The sequence below is a fragment of the Lithobates pipiens genome, unplaced genomic scaffold, assembly GCF_037356315.1.
Source record: "Lithobates pipiens isolate NorthernLeopardFrog02 unplaced genomic scaffold, aLitPip1_a1.2 Scaffold_16, whole genome shotgun sequence".
In the NCBI taxonomy this organism is placed as follows: domain Eukaryota; kingdom Metazoa; phylum Chordata; class Amphibia; order Anura; family Ranidae; genus Lithobates; species Lithobates pipiens.
Genome location: NW_027507748.1, coordinates 555,120,973 through 555,136,791, shown reverse-complemented (window position 1 = coordinate 555,136,791; position 15,819 = coordinate 555,120,973).

Below are 15,819 nucleotides of genomic sequence, written 5' to 3'. Positions count from 1 at the left end.
AAAGATGAAAATTCCACATAGTGATATGGTTAAGAGGTATTCACCACATGTAAATGTCCCAATGTGTGCTTGGACTTCATTTCACTATGCACTCACCAGAGTTAAATCTTGCACAAAAAAAATATTGCACAAACTTGTAAAGTATAAAAAATGGTGTATTCCACCATGTGCCACGAGGAGTCCAGTAGTGATAAGCCTCCACCAATTATGCACTCACTGGAAAAATGTAGTGTAAAAGCCTCAATTTGATCCCTTTAGCAGGCATTCCACTAGGCCTCTTCTTGTTTGTAACAACCTTCCTCTTAAAACATCAAACAGCTGCGTAAAAAAGCTCACCACATGGCATCCAGAAAGTACTATATAGTGTAGTATTTTAATGCCAAGTTTTCTAATATAGAAATTAAAATGCTACAGCATGCATAAAAGCTGGTCGGACTTACAAAGTTGTCCTGCCATTCAGAGAAACCAGAAATGGCAGTAGGTCACCTTGTGTTCTAGGTTCCAGGCGTTCACTATTTATTGGTGTTTGCTTGAACGCTATGCTTACTTAAAGCGGAGCTATACTCACCTCGGCTCCAGTGATGTGGTGTCCCTGAGCTCCCTGCCCAGCCACTGACAACTTTGGGAAGCTGGCTCTTGGGTCTTAATCAATGGCCGCTTTCATTGGCCGGGCGTAGATGAGACATGCCCAGAAGTTCAGTCTGATTTTGGCATTTGGTGAATTTGTACAGTGAGCTTCATGTGCGCGGCTTTCTGTACATGGGCAGACAGGCAGGTAAGTAACTTTTAATGTCTCTTCTGCATTCAAATTTCTGCCTATTTGTCCTCAAAGTTCCACTTTAACATAGTCCCAGTTCTTCAGAATTATTTCAGAAGGTGCTTTGCTTAAGAGCAATGATGGGCAAAGTAAAGTTTGAGATCTAGGGTGAGTGGATGGTAATTGACATGTCACCTACACCTGGGCTCACTGGAAGGAAGGCGGCAGTCTCATGCAGCATCCCAAGAGGAAAAGAATCTGAGATGTACAAAACTATATGCTAGGTACTCGTATTCACTCGTAACCATTAGGCACTGAGATGTTCTCACTGTCAGAGCACATTTGCTTTAAAACAAAACTCCAGTTTTATTTTATTTTTTTGTTAGTCATTTGTACATTACAATCGTTTTGTGTGAATTCTCACTAATGAAAACTATTTTATTTTTATAGCCATTGGATGGTAAAGGATCATGCCAAGTTCTTGCGATCATTGAGATAACTTGTAAGAGTTAGTGGGAGATATTTTTGATATTGATTAGTGAATAAGCAACATTATAACCAGTAACTTTAAGGTGAAGTGGTTGTGAAGTATAAAAACTTCGGATTCAGAGCTAGTCCTTTGGAAAATGGCATCCTACTGTAAGGTACTATCTTGGCTTTGATCTCATAGAGCTGCAGGTCAGCTTTAATGTCCAACAAGAAAAACTCGCTGCTCCAGGTGAGATTAGATGCCTGATGATTTATAAAGGTGCTCGCCTCCGCATGCAGTCAATAATAGAAGAAATGGCCACACTCCGTACTGGATCAAAATTCTTTTTTATTCAGAAAATGCCATGTATTGACAAAAGACAGAAAGCTAGTAGATGCATCTACTAGCTTTCTGTCTTTTGTCAATACATGGCATTTTCTGAATAAAAAAATTTTGATCCAGTAAGGAGTGCGGCCATTTCTTCTATTTTTAAGATCAGCTTTCAGCATTGGCTGGCTTTATGTAGAACTCGCAATTTTTTTTTACATAATTTTATATATTTATATATATTTTTTTTTACGTTCTCAAATTTTTGTTACATGTTACAAAACATGAAGTTATGTTTAAGTTGTAGTTTCTGCAATGACAAATATTACACTCCAGTTAGCAAGTTGGATATTCTGGTGATAATGGCAGTCTTTAGGCTGCAAGTGATGGACTTGTGATGTCTCGTGTCTCAACAGTGGGTGGAGCTAAGTAAATGTAACTTTCGGTCAGGCCCCATCTCTTAGTGATCTTTGCAAGGAGAGAAGTTTAATGATAATTGCTGATGTTCTACACGAAGGTTGGGCTTAGGCGTGTTTTCAACTCCATGTGCCCGCGCCCAGGAAGCGAACGCTTCGCATCGCTAGTCACAGGCAGTGAGACATTTCCCAATCCGTGGCTGCACAGATCGGGAAATATCTAACTACCTGTGATTAGCGCTGCTGATTGTCAGCTCCCTGGTAAGCGTGGGCACATAGGGTTGCGAACACGCCAGAGCCCATCCTTAATCTCCACCTATTCCCCGACCAAATACACAATCCTTTTCTTCCTAACATCATGTGGCTGTGCTAGGCTTTGTGAGAAGTGTAGTTCAAGGCTCAGCATTTTGTCAGTGGGCACTGTTCAAGTGTCATTTTGTCTGCAGAGCACCATAGAAATTAAATTTCAAGCTGGAAAAAATACTTGCAAAATTTCTGATCTTTAACTAGCAGCCAATATGTTTTGTGGTACCCAGTTCAGCTTTTTCAAAGAGCAAATGACATTATGATGTTTTGTTGACTACCTCCTGCATTATCCCCTCAAACACTTTCAACTCCTTAGTCCTTATTCAAATGTTTGTTGAACTGTGTTTCAAGAGTTTCAAAGGCTGTCATTCTTGTCAGAATCTTCACTTAAGACCAGTGTTACAAGGTTTATTTGCAATAAACAGCTCATATTTCATTTAAGGGAATGCTAAATGCCTGCAACTGCTCTCTCCTCGGTATCTTCTTCCTTTTTGTAAACACTCAGAAATAAATCTTTATTTTTCTCACTTTGTTACAACTGGAAGAGCATAGCACAATATCCTGTTGGATAGCGACACTATACAAAGGACTCAGGAACTTTGGCCAAATCCCAGTATATGGAATCATCCCAGGCAGTCTCCTAGTTTTATGTCTGTGTAAGGGTACAGTGCCATTTGCTTGCTGAATGTTTTTCTGTAATGCTGTGTGAACATTGGTTTTGACAGTTAGAGACTATAAGAAAACCCATTCTCTTAAAATGTTTCTAAGGCCCCTTTCACACATGCACCTCTGTTAAGTGTAATCCGCTTGCTCAGCAGGAGATCTCTCCGCTGATCTTCACTGAGCAGGCAGTTGACGGTCAGTGACAAAACCACAGTCCTGCTCTCCTCTATGGGGCAATCGGATGGAAATGGACCACCTGTCTTTTCTTCTATCTGATGCCATCCGATCCGCCAGATGGATGGGGAATAGGACCCTATCCATCTGTTTTTGGTGGACAGGTTTGGATGGCGTCGGGTGTCAGGACATTTGCCGCTCCATAGAGACAGGAGGGTCCGATCAGGTCCGCCTGAAAAACTGACAGGGGGACATCATCGGACTGCCCGTGTGAAAGGGGCCTAAGTGCAAGAACGAAAGTGTACTGTAATGCAATGTAAGTATCCTTAGCTGTGGTGGCTGCATTAGCTTTCTTTGTTTCTAGGCTTTTCCCCTGGGGATCCTTCTAGAACAGTGATGGCGAACCTTGGCACCCCAGATGTTTTGGAACTACATTTCCCATGATGCTCAGGCACTCTGCAGTGTAGCTGAGCATCATGGGAAATGTAGTTCCAAAACATCTGGGGTGCCAAGGTTTGCCATCACTGTTCTAGAAACACACTTCCTGTCCTAGGGTGACAACGTTTACTCTAGTGTATGTAACAGCAGCATTGTCCCCTTGGGCTGCATTCCTGACTTGACAGTCACACAACTCCTCCTTTGCATCTCCATTACATAGGACTCATAGGGATTTGTAGCTTACAGAAGATAGCTTGGAAGACAGATTAAAATAGTTTGAAATTTCAGTTCAATTCACAAGATGCAGCATTTCTGGCAAGAACAGGTGTTTTCTGTACTTGCAGAAAATGTTTGTAGCGTAAAAGAAAAAAATCAAATCCATCCACCACATATAAGGGGGCTGATGAGCTATAATATATCACGTTTTTGTTCTTGGGTTGGCTTTTAACCCCTTCCTGCCACCTCCTGGCCCTTTAAGAGCTTCTAGATGCTGGGAGGAGGCAGACATTTGGGTCATGTAACTGCTGCGATTGGCTGTCACAGCAGTCACTTGATCCAAAATCTCCCAAACGTAAGTATGCATTGGGAGCTTTCCGGCCCCCACCAGGCATGCACGCTCAGCAGTTTTGTGTCTACATAGGACCACATATATGCGGGCTCTCTGTGTTGAAGCCCACCTGCTGCAAGGCCGCATATATGTATAGCCGGTGGGAAGAGGTTAAGTTTTATGTATGATAAATTAAAGGCATTACACACCATTGCTAATACCTTTTTGTCTATCACTAACATTTCCATTTCCACAGGGTCAGTGCCTTACAATGTCTGTTCCATGTGTATGTTCTACTTATCGATGCTAACTACCCCAAAAACTACCCAGATATGTATAAGGGAAGATTCGCCGTCTTTATGTTAAGAAACCAGTAGATCTAAATGCATCCTATGTTTTTGTAATGCCGTTTTAAAAGTTTCAACTGTGACTTGATAGCTCTACAATAATTTAAATATTGGGTATGTTATTTTCTATGTTCTCCGCTATTTTAGGCCAAAAGAGCTTAATCGAAGTTTGCTTACAGCAATTGTCCATAAAATTGCTACTGTCCATGGAAGTCAATTGCATGCGGGGCTCTTTCTCCATATAGCAAGGTGAAATGGTCTTGGGTGGTGCCCACTGTGGGCAGCATAAAGCTAGATTTTCACTTTTTGTATTCTGGTTCTTTAGCTGCCGTCTGCCCAGTGAATACTAAAATGACTTGGGTTGTCTGTTTCCTGAGTGTTTACACGGGGATGTGTGGCAGTGATTGGAATTTATGGGGTGGGTGTATGTGAGATTTTGTAGTGCTGCCTCTGTCAGTAATTCAGATGGCAATGTATCAAGGAATGTTCTCTCCATGGGACTGGTAGTTTGTATTGCTTTGATGAAATCACAGCGTATATGCCTTTTTAAATGTTATTAGTCTACTTCCACTGAAGGTTACGGGCTTTCAATACACTGCCACAAAATATCAAGGATGACATACAGTTGAATGCTAGAAAACAATCCAAAACGATTACCCTTCTTCTCTTGTCTGTGTGTGGTCATATCATAAATAAGTGTATGTGGAAGGTTCCGATATGTCAGACGATTTTACTTGGTGGTGGCCATGCACCGTCTGCCTTCGCTTGCTGTTCTCCAGAGGCTTCCAGTTATCTCCCATTGATGGGGAAAAATCGCAAGGTATTGGAAAACTGTCTATTCATACCTTAGATTGGTACAGTTTACAGACTGGCTGTTCTTAAAAGTACACAATACCATTGTACCTAAACCCAAACTGTTATGTGCGCTGTGTAAACTGCCTGAGTGCAAATGTTTTCTTTGAAAAGCAGAAGGGGCTTAGATAATCTTGTACATTTGGTGCTTATTTACCGCACTTGCTGTGACAGACATTCCAGGTACTGCCAGATTTTCCAACTTAATAAAATAGTGTGCTCACTCTATCCTATTGTTTTTGTACAGCATGTAAATTCTGAGTTCTTTACTGATCAGATTGAAATCGTACGAAATCTTGGACCTCTGCAAGTTTGCACAGTGCGCAAGATAGTGTGCAGTCAGCATGTGAAATTCTAATGAGAGCCAGTTATATCTGTTTTGGCCACTGGAGGTCACAATTGTCCTAGAAAAACGTTCTGAAATGCATGTCTAAAAGATCATGCTGATGTTAATTTGCACAACTTCTAAATTCTTTTCTTTCCCAAAAACGAAATCAACCTCTTATTGTCATTACTATTGTGTTCAACTGATTGTACGCAGTGAAATATTTTAGGGAATTTAGAATTACCTCTAACTTGTTTTTTAAATAGTTACTGTAGACATAAACTTGTTAATATTAAACATTTATTGATCACTGTAAAGTTTTGTATATTTTGTAAACATTTTTAGATTGTGACTTTTTTCTTTTTGTATCACATCATGTGAGTTTAATTTAGAATAAAAAATCAATAAAAACATGACTTTGTAATGTGTTCATTTACAGGGTTAAAGTGTCCCATGAAGAGAAGCATTTTGTGTGCTGAACTAATGTTTTAAATGTACGTTTATCAAAAACATTGAAAGTCTAAAACTGTACATCCTTGAAAGATATTTACAATTATGTAATTTAAATGTGCTTGATATTAAGACTGTGTATGTATTGGTTCTTGAGCAGAAATCTGTTTAGACGGATGTAACGGGGAGATTTGTGTCCCCTGTGTATAGTAAATAATCAGCTTCTAACTGCAGCTTGTTTAACCACTTATTCTGACATTTCTTGTTTACATGTAAAAATCTTTATTTTTTCACTAGAAAGTTACTTCGAACCCCCCCACTAAAGCATGATTCATCTGTCTCTCCTCTGCTACAGAAGGAGGACCCTATCGGTTTTAATGCAATCGATCTCCCCACATGTATGGTGAAATCTGAGTGGAGGATTTTCAAGCGTGTTTGACTGCTTTTGATTAAGTAGTCCACTGATTGGGGTAAGAGTCAGTGTGAACCTTTCCTTCTTGGTGACGGATTCTTCCCAGCACTTTCCTTTGTGTGGACCTACACCTCTTGGACTGTTGTTTTTTTTTTTTTTTTTTTTTTTTTTTTTTATTGAGATGTCATATTTTCTCAACATTGGGACTGTTTAAAAATTCTTAGTGCTACACTTTGTGATTTTATATATACAGTATCTCACAAAAGTGAGTACACTCCTCACATAGAGGTCGTTCATGTATATCTAAATGGTGATTGCACCACAAATGTGATATCACCTCAAACGTTATAGCTAGAGCAATAATTCTAGCTCTAGACCTCCTATGGAACTCTAAACTGGTAACCTGTGAAAATTTTTAAAGCGTTGCTTATGGAGATTTTTAAGTATTGTAATTTGTCACCACTCCATGAGGATTTTCTGTCCACTGAAAAAAAACTCAACACACAGCCATTAATGTCTAAACCGCTGGCAACAAAAGTTAGTACATCCCTAAGTGAAAATGTCCAAATTGGCCCAATTAGCCATTTTTCCTCCCTGATGTCATGTGACTCATTTGTGTTACAAGGTGTCAGGTGTGAATGGGGAGCAGGTGTGTTAAGTTTGGTGTTTTTCATTTTCACTCTTTCATACGGATCACTGGAAGTTCAACATACATAGTAAGGTTGAATAAAGACACCAGTCCATCCAGATTGAGTGTGTCTATAATCTTCTCTATCCCTGTACATTGTGTCTCATTAAGATGCTCATCTATTATATCATTATTTTAGTTAAGGTACCCATATAGCGCTGTCAATTTACACAGCGCTCCATACCTACATCGCGCACACACATCGGTTCCTACCCTCAAGGAGCCCACAATCCAATATCTCACATTCAAATACATTCATATACTAGGGCCAATTTTGGACAGAAGCCAATTAACCTACCAGCATGTCTGGAGTGTGGGCGGAAACCAGAGTACCCGGAGGAAACCCATGTAGGCACAGGGAAAACATGCAAACTCCAGGCAGGTAGTGTTGTGGTTGGGATTCAAACCAGCGACCAGCTTTTTACTGCTAAGTGAGAGTGCTACCCATCTGTGAAGGTGAATAATAATTATGAATAAATAAAATTGAAAGTCTTTGGTGCAAAATAAACTCTAGAACTAAATTGATAGCAGATTCTTTTTCTTAAAAAAACAAAAACAAAAAAAAGTGCTTCCAAGGGAAATCCACCACCACATGTGACCCCCTTAGGCATTAAAGGCTTACCAGCTTGTAAGCCCAAAGAGCATATCACAGGAAGGTAGGCAATGGTTGCCAACCACGGGGCTCAATCCCAGACCAAACTAATTCTTCAGAAAATCCCAACTCCAACACACATGGGGGATACCTTAGCAGGCTCTCATATAATGGGTTACTCCGGAATGAGTGTCAAATAGCCCAGAAGAAAGAAGCCATTCATAGTAAAGTATTGCTTAAACATTTATTAAAAAAACAGAAGGTAACACACTTACAATTTGTAAGATCAAACAAGCATCAGTTAGCCGGCCGGCTATGCGTGGATTCCCGTCCACTACGACTCGGTACGTGGTGATGTCAGCACGCCAAACTCCTCCTGACACCCGTTTCAGTAAAAAAAAATATTGTCTCGGGAACGTGGGTCAGGGGAAGTTTGGCGTGCTGATGTCGCTGCGTACCGAGTCGTAGTGGACAGGCATCCACGCATAGCCGGCTGGCTAACTGATGCTTGTTTGATCTTGCAAATTGTAAGTGTGTTACCTTCTGGGATTTTCTAAAGCATTTGTTTGGTCTGGGATGGAGCCCCGTGGTTGGCATCCATTAGCTACCTTCCTGTGATATGCTCTTTGGGCTTGTAAGCTGGTAAGCCTTCAATCCCTAACTGGGTCACATGTGGTGGTGGATTTCACTTGGAAGCACTGTGTTCTTTTTTTTAAGAAAAATAATCTATCAATTTAGTTCTAGAGTGTATTTTTCACCAAAGACTTTTATTTATTTATAATTTGTATTTGCACTTATTCACCTTCACAGATTTGTTTATTAAATATAAATATTTTTTTTTTGTCACCTCGATTAATTTATGGTGTGAATATTTATTTATTATTTTTACCACAATTATATATAATGTGATTAATTTATCAATTTGCACTTTATTTTTTAAAAAGATCTTTTAATCCTAATACTTAAGTGTGTGTGTGTGTGTGTATATATAATAATGCGCATTTAAAAAAAAAGTTATAAATTGATTTGAGTGAAATAAGTATTTGATCCCCTATCAATCAGCGGGATTTCTGGCTCCCAGGTGTCTTCTATACAGGTAACGAGCTGAGATTAGGAGCAATCTCTTAAAGAGTGCTTCTAATCTCAGCTTGTTACCTGTATATCAGACACCTGCCTATAGAAGCAATCGGATTCCAATCTCTCCAGCAAGAACAAAGAGCTGTCCAAGGATGTCGGGTACAAGATTATACACCTACACAAGGCTGAAATGGGCTACAAGATCTTCACCAAGCAGCTTGGTAAGAGGGTGAGAAAAGTTGGTGTGATTATTCGCAAATGGAAGGAACACAAAATAACTGTCAATCTCCATCGTCTGGGGCTCCATGCACGATCTCACCTCGTGGAGTTTCAATGATTATGAGAACAGTGAGGAATCGGCCAAGAACTATACGGGGGAGACTCTTGTCAATGCAGCTGAGACCCTTAGTCACCAAGAAAACAATTGGTAACATACTACGCCATGAAGGACTGAAATCCTGCAGCGCCCACAAGGTCCTCCTGCTCAAGCAAGCACATGTACAGGACCATCTGAAGTTTGCTAATAAAAATGTAAATGATTCAGAGGAGAACTGGGTGAAAGTTTTGTGGTCAGATGCGACCCAAATCAAGCTCTTTGGCATCAATTCAACTCGCCGTGTTTGGAAGAGCAGTAATGCTACCTATGACCCCAAGATCACCATCCCCACCGTCAAACATGGAGGTGAAAACATTATGCGTTAGAGGTGTTTTTCTGCTAAGGGGACAGGACAACTTCACATCAAAGGGATGATGGACGAGGCCATGTACCATCAAATCTTGGGCGAGAACCTCCTTCCCTCAGCCAGGGCATTGAAAATGGGTCGTGGATTGGTATTCCAGCATGACAACGACCCAAAACATCGCTTAGTGTAGATAACCGACTGGTTAGATCTCTTATCGGCTGGATAATGCTCCAATAAAGACTTGTCAAAACCTGCCAGGAGTGCACAATCCAAGGTTGCCACAGCTGGGTATATGTGGGGGTCCTGCAACCCCAGTTCCAAAAAAGCTGGCACTGTAAAATTTAAAATCAACATAAAAACAATGCAATGGTTGGTAAACCTCCTAAACCCATATTTTATTCAAAATAGAAAACATCAAATGTTTAAACTGAGAAAATTCACTATTTTAAGAAAAGGCAATTGTGAAATTGATGGCAGCAACATGTCTCAAAGTTGGGATTGGGCAACAAAAAGATGGGAAATCGGTACTAACACGGAAGAGCTGGAAGAACATTTTGTTAATAAGGTTAATTGGCAAAAGGTAAGTAACATGATTTGGGTAAAAAAAAGGGCATTTTAGAGAGTCGGTATCTCATAAGTAAAGATGGGCAGAGGTTCACCAATTTGTGAAAAGCTGCATCTAACAATTGTTGAAAAATTTTGGAATAAAAATGCAAATACCTTCCAATAAATGATCAGCTACAAAGAACAGTGAGGGTCCCTTGCGCTATCTATATAAAAAAAAAAAGATAAACTAGGTAATTGCAGCTTTATCTGGAGTGTGTACCGTGCATGTAAATAGTAAAATGGAGTAGATAAGCGCAACTAAAAATAAACTGGTCAAATGGGTCACTAACAGTGCAAAAAAATAAATACGTGCAAATAGATATTGTGCAAACAACACAGATGTGTGCAAAATTGCAAATATTCTGTGAAGAATAGCAGTGTTGTGCCAAACGTGATGGTCTTGCATAACAAACCACTGATATATTCCTATAAGGTATATGGCAGTTCCAAATACTGTGCAAAAGAGCAAAAATGTGCAAAGAATATACCGTGCAGTAAACAATGTGCAAAGACGCTGTTCAAACAAAGGGGAAGACCACAGATTGTACAAAAATCCTGTGACGATAAATGAAGTGAATACTGCGATTAAATGCTATGCCAAAATAGCAATAATCATGAACAGTATAAATGTGCTGTTTTTCTATGCAATAAAGTATAATCTATAATGCTGTGTATTAAACCAATAAACCTGTGTGCCTATGTTAAAACAATGCTGCATAAATGATATGTATAACAATAAACTATAGCAGTTCTCTGAGTATACTGTCAGTTCTAGTGTGTGTGTGTGTGTGTGTGTGTGTGTGTGTGTGTGTGTGTGTGTCCACTAGACACACACAGGGAAATAAAACAACAGTCCATACACTGTGTCTGGTATAGACAGAGGAAAATGCAGCAACACTTAAACCAGAATCCTCAATGACATTCTCCAATGAATGTTCTTCGGGTGTTTCACTCAATCGTCCCCATGCTCTTACCTCTATGCAGCAGAAAATTGGCTTATCTCAGTCAAAGGGTAAGGTAATCACCACCAATCCCTGATAATAGTGGATGTTCCTTTACGTCTTATGGCTCAAATTAAACCAGTGCAATTGCGGTGTTCACATATATCGATCATGTATGGGGAATAAAGGAAAGGTTCCCATAGTGTAATATGTTAAAACACTAATACAATCTTTATTAAGAGAGGCTAAATGGACACTTACATGTCGGTAACTCTCTATGCATTGTGACACTCCACGTGTCTTTATCTTTACCGACATGGTAAGACCAGAAGTAATGTAAGAGTCGCCTGCAATGCCACACTATTTTATATATCTGCCACTCTATTCATTTTTATATTGTAAGTGTCCATTTAGCCTCTCTTAATAAAGATTGTATTAGTGTTTTAACATATTACACTATGGGAACCTTTCCTTTATTCCCCATACATGATCGCTATATGTGAACACCGCAATTGCACTGGTTTCATTTGAGCCATAAGACTTAAAGGAACATCCACTATTATCAGGGATTGGTGGTGATTACCTTACCCTTTGACTGAGATGAGCTGATTTTCTGCTGCATAGAGGTAAGAGCATGGGGACGATTGAGTGACACACCCGAAGAACATTCATTGGAGAATGTCATTGAGGATTCTGGTTTAAGTGTTGCTGCATTTTCCTCTGTCTATACCAGACAGTGTATGGACTGTTGTTTTATTTCCCTGTGTGTGTCTGGTGGATACACACACATTAGAACTGACGGTATACTCACAGAGAACTGCTATAGTTTATTGTTTATACATATCATTTATGCAGCATTGTTTTTGCATAGGCACACAGGTTTATTGTTTTAATGCACAGCAGTATAGATTATACTTTATTGCACAGAAAAATAGCACATTTATACTGTTCATGATTATTGCAATTTTGGCATAGCATTTATCGTCGCAGGATTTTTGTACAATCTGTGGTCTTCCCCTTTGTTTGCCATTTACCTTATAAGAATATATTGGTTTGTTGTGCAAGGCCATCACGTTTGGCACAACACTGTTATTCCTCACAGAATATTTGCCATTTTGCACACATTTTTGGTTTTTGCACAGCTTTTTTGCACTGTTAGTGACCCATTTGACCAGTTTTATTTTTAGTTGCGTTTTATCTACTCCATTTTACTAAATGATCAGCTACAGTTCATAATATAAAACAATTCAGAAAATCTGGAGAAATTTGTGCATAAGTGACAAGGCTGAAACACATTATTGCATGTCCATGATGTTAGGTTCTCAGATGGCACTGCATTAACGGGCATGATTCTGTAAGGGACCTCACTGCATGGGCTTAGGAATACTTCCAAAAATCATGGTAAACACTGTAAAGAAGAGAGGCAACTTCCGGCTTGTTATCAGCGCTTAGTTCTAAAGCCTGCATCACTGATGGTATGGGGTGCATTAGTGTGTAAACTAATGGGCAGTTTGCACATGTGGAAAGACAATGCTGAAAGAAATATCTAGGTTTTAGAGCAGCATATGCTCCCATCCAGGGGACCTCTTTTTCGAGGAAGGCCTTGCATACAGTATTTCAGCAGGACAATGCTAAACTGCATATTGCATCTATGACCACAGCATGGCACGACAAAAAAAGACCCAGGAATGTTGAGCAATTAGAATCTTATCAGGCAATAATGGGACAACATTCCTCTCCTAAAACTCCAGCAACTGGTCTCCTCAGTTCCCAGATGCTTAGTGTTGTTAAAAGAGGGGATGCTACACCAAGTTAAACATTGCCCTGTCTCAACTTTTTTGAGATGTTTGTTTCAATTTCAAAATTACCATATTTTTCTGAAAAATGTTAAATTTTCTCAGTTTTAACATTTGATATTTTTTCTATTTTCCATTGTGAATAAAATATGGGTTTATGAGATTTGAAATTGCTGCATTCTGTTTTTATGTAATTTTTAGTGTCCTAACTTTTTTGGAATTGTGATCGCCTCTTGCAAGGTGACTTCTATCTTGCCATGGATTATGTTTAGCGTGATCCAATTTCTAGTCTTGATAATGCATAGTTTAGATGTTTTACAGGTTTTTGCTAGCATCTGCCTAGCAGCAGTAGTGAACTGCAGGAGAAGCCTACATTGCCCTTTAGAGAGCTTAACCACCTCAATACAATGCACTTACACCCCCTTCCTGACCAGACCAATTTTTAGCTTTCATCGCTCTCACAGTTTGAATGACGATTACGTCGTGCAACACTGTACCCATATGAAACTCTCATCCTTTTTTTTTTTTTTTTTCCACACAAATAGAGATTTCTTTTTGTGGTATTTAATCACTAGTGGGTTTTTCATTTTTTATGCTATAAATAAAACTTACATTTTGTGGAAAAAAAAAAAGCCTTTCTTTGTTTGTTTGTCATAAAATTTTGCTAATTAGTCATTTTTCTTCATAAATTTTGGGCAAAATTTACACTGCTACATATCTTTGGTAAAAATAACCAACATTAGTGTATATTATTTGGTCTTTGTGAAAGTTCGTCTACAAACTATGGTGCCAATCACTGAAACTTGATCACATCTGACCAGGCCTTCAGTACATCAGGTATATCTAATTTCTTGAGACACTAACAAGTCAGGAAAGTACAAATACCCCCAAATGACCCCTTTTTGGAAAGTAGACATTCCAAGGTATTAAGTAGCATGGTGAGTTTTTTTTTTTTAACTTGTCATTTTTTCCCACAATTCTTTGCAAAATTAAGATTTTTTTTTTTTTATCATATTTTTTTTTTACAAAATTGTCATATCAGGTTATTTCTTTTACACACACACGCACGCACACACACGCACGCACACAACAAATTACACCCCAAAATACATTCTGCACATGTGTGAGACTTTTACACAGCCTGGCCACATACAGAGCATCAACATTGAAGTCGTACCTTCAGGCATTCTACGAGCAAAAATTACACATCTTATTTCACAGCCACCTATTACACTTTTGAAGGCCCTGGCGTACCAGGACAATGGAATTGCCCATAAAATTACCAAAGCAAACACCCCAACGTATAATCTGTGAGGTATAATGAGTCTTTTTTTGTACGGTTCATTTTTTTTTTTCCAGAAGTTTTTGGAAAGTGTGGAAAAAAAAAATGGCAATACCACATGTGTAGGACTTTTACACAGCCTGGTCACATAGAGAGGCCGAATATTGAAGTAGTACCTTCAGGCGTTCTAGGAGCATAAATGACACATCTCATTTCATTCCTACCTATCACACTTTTGAAGGTCCTGGAGCACCAGGACAGTGGAGTTACCCACAAAATGACCCCATTTTGGAAAGCAAACACCCCAACGTATATTCTATGAAGCATGGGCTGGTAATGGGTACTCTGATGGGCTGCAGATAGGTACTCCGATGGCCTGGTGACTGGTATTTGGGTACTCTGAAGGGCGGTGATAGGTACTCATATGGACTGTGACAGGTAGTCAGGTACTCAGATGAACTGTGACGGGTACTCTGATGGACTGGGAAGGGTACTCTGGTACTCTGATGGACTGGGACAGGTACTCTGGTACTCTGATGGGCTGGGACAGGTACTCGGGTACTCTGATGGGCTGGGACAGGTACTTGGGTACTTTGATGGGCTGTGACAGGTACTCTGATGGACTGTGACAGGTACTCGGGTACTCTCATGGACTGTGACCGGTACTCTGATGGACTGTGAGTGACAGTTACTATGATGGGTGGTGACAGGTCCTCTTTATTGGGGGGGGGGGCAATCAATGTGATTGGTGTACACTGTAAGTGGTAATGAGATGTTACTGCAATCTCCTTCTCACACGCGATCGGTGTGTGAGGAGGAGAACCCGTAAACATCTCGTTATCGCGGTTTGTTTACATTTAATGATCGGCTGTGAAACGATCACAGCCAATCATGTGGGTAAACAGCCAGCCAATGGCTATTTACCAGCGTAGGTGACGAGCAGTGTTCCCGGGACACGCCGCCACCGGCGTGCACGCGCCGTGCACAGTGGGTGTGTAACTATCTGTGATCGGCCATGACTTCAACACAGCGATCACGTGGTAAACGGCTATACCCAATGGCTGTTCACCCCCCTCGTGGTGAGCGGTGTCTGTGACACACCGCCACCGAAGGAACAGGGATGCGTGCGCACGATCGCACGCATTCCCTGTTTAAATGGGAGGACGTCATATGACGCCCTACCGCCACAAGAGCTGCGCCGCCTGGCAGGACGTCATATGACGCCCTACCGCAACAAGAGCTGCGCCGCCTGGCCGTCATTTGACGGTCAGCAAGTGGTTAAATAAAGGTGTTTATTAAGAAGTGCAACTGTGGGCTCCAGAGAGTGATTTTCCAAAAAGTGTCAGGAATCCCACATACTTCAGCCCAGAAAGTAAAGTTCATCTAATAGATGGAAGTACAACCATGAGAGAAGATCTGGTGAAAGCTATCTCTAAGCCCTTGTACACAGGGTCGGACATTCCGACAACAAAATCCATCGGATTTTGTCCGAAACTGGTGTTGCATACACACGATTGGACGAAGTTGTCGGAAAATCCAATTGTTTGTAACGTGATGACGTTATTTAGTTACGACGGGACTACGTTCAGGCTAGTATCCAATAGCTTTGGTCTAGGAATTTGATCTGAGCATGCATGGCACTTTGTCCGATCATTTGTAGAGAATATCCGA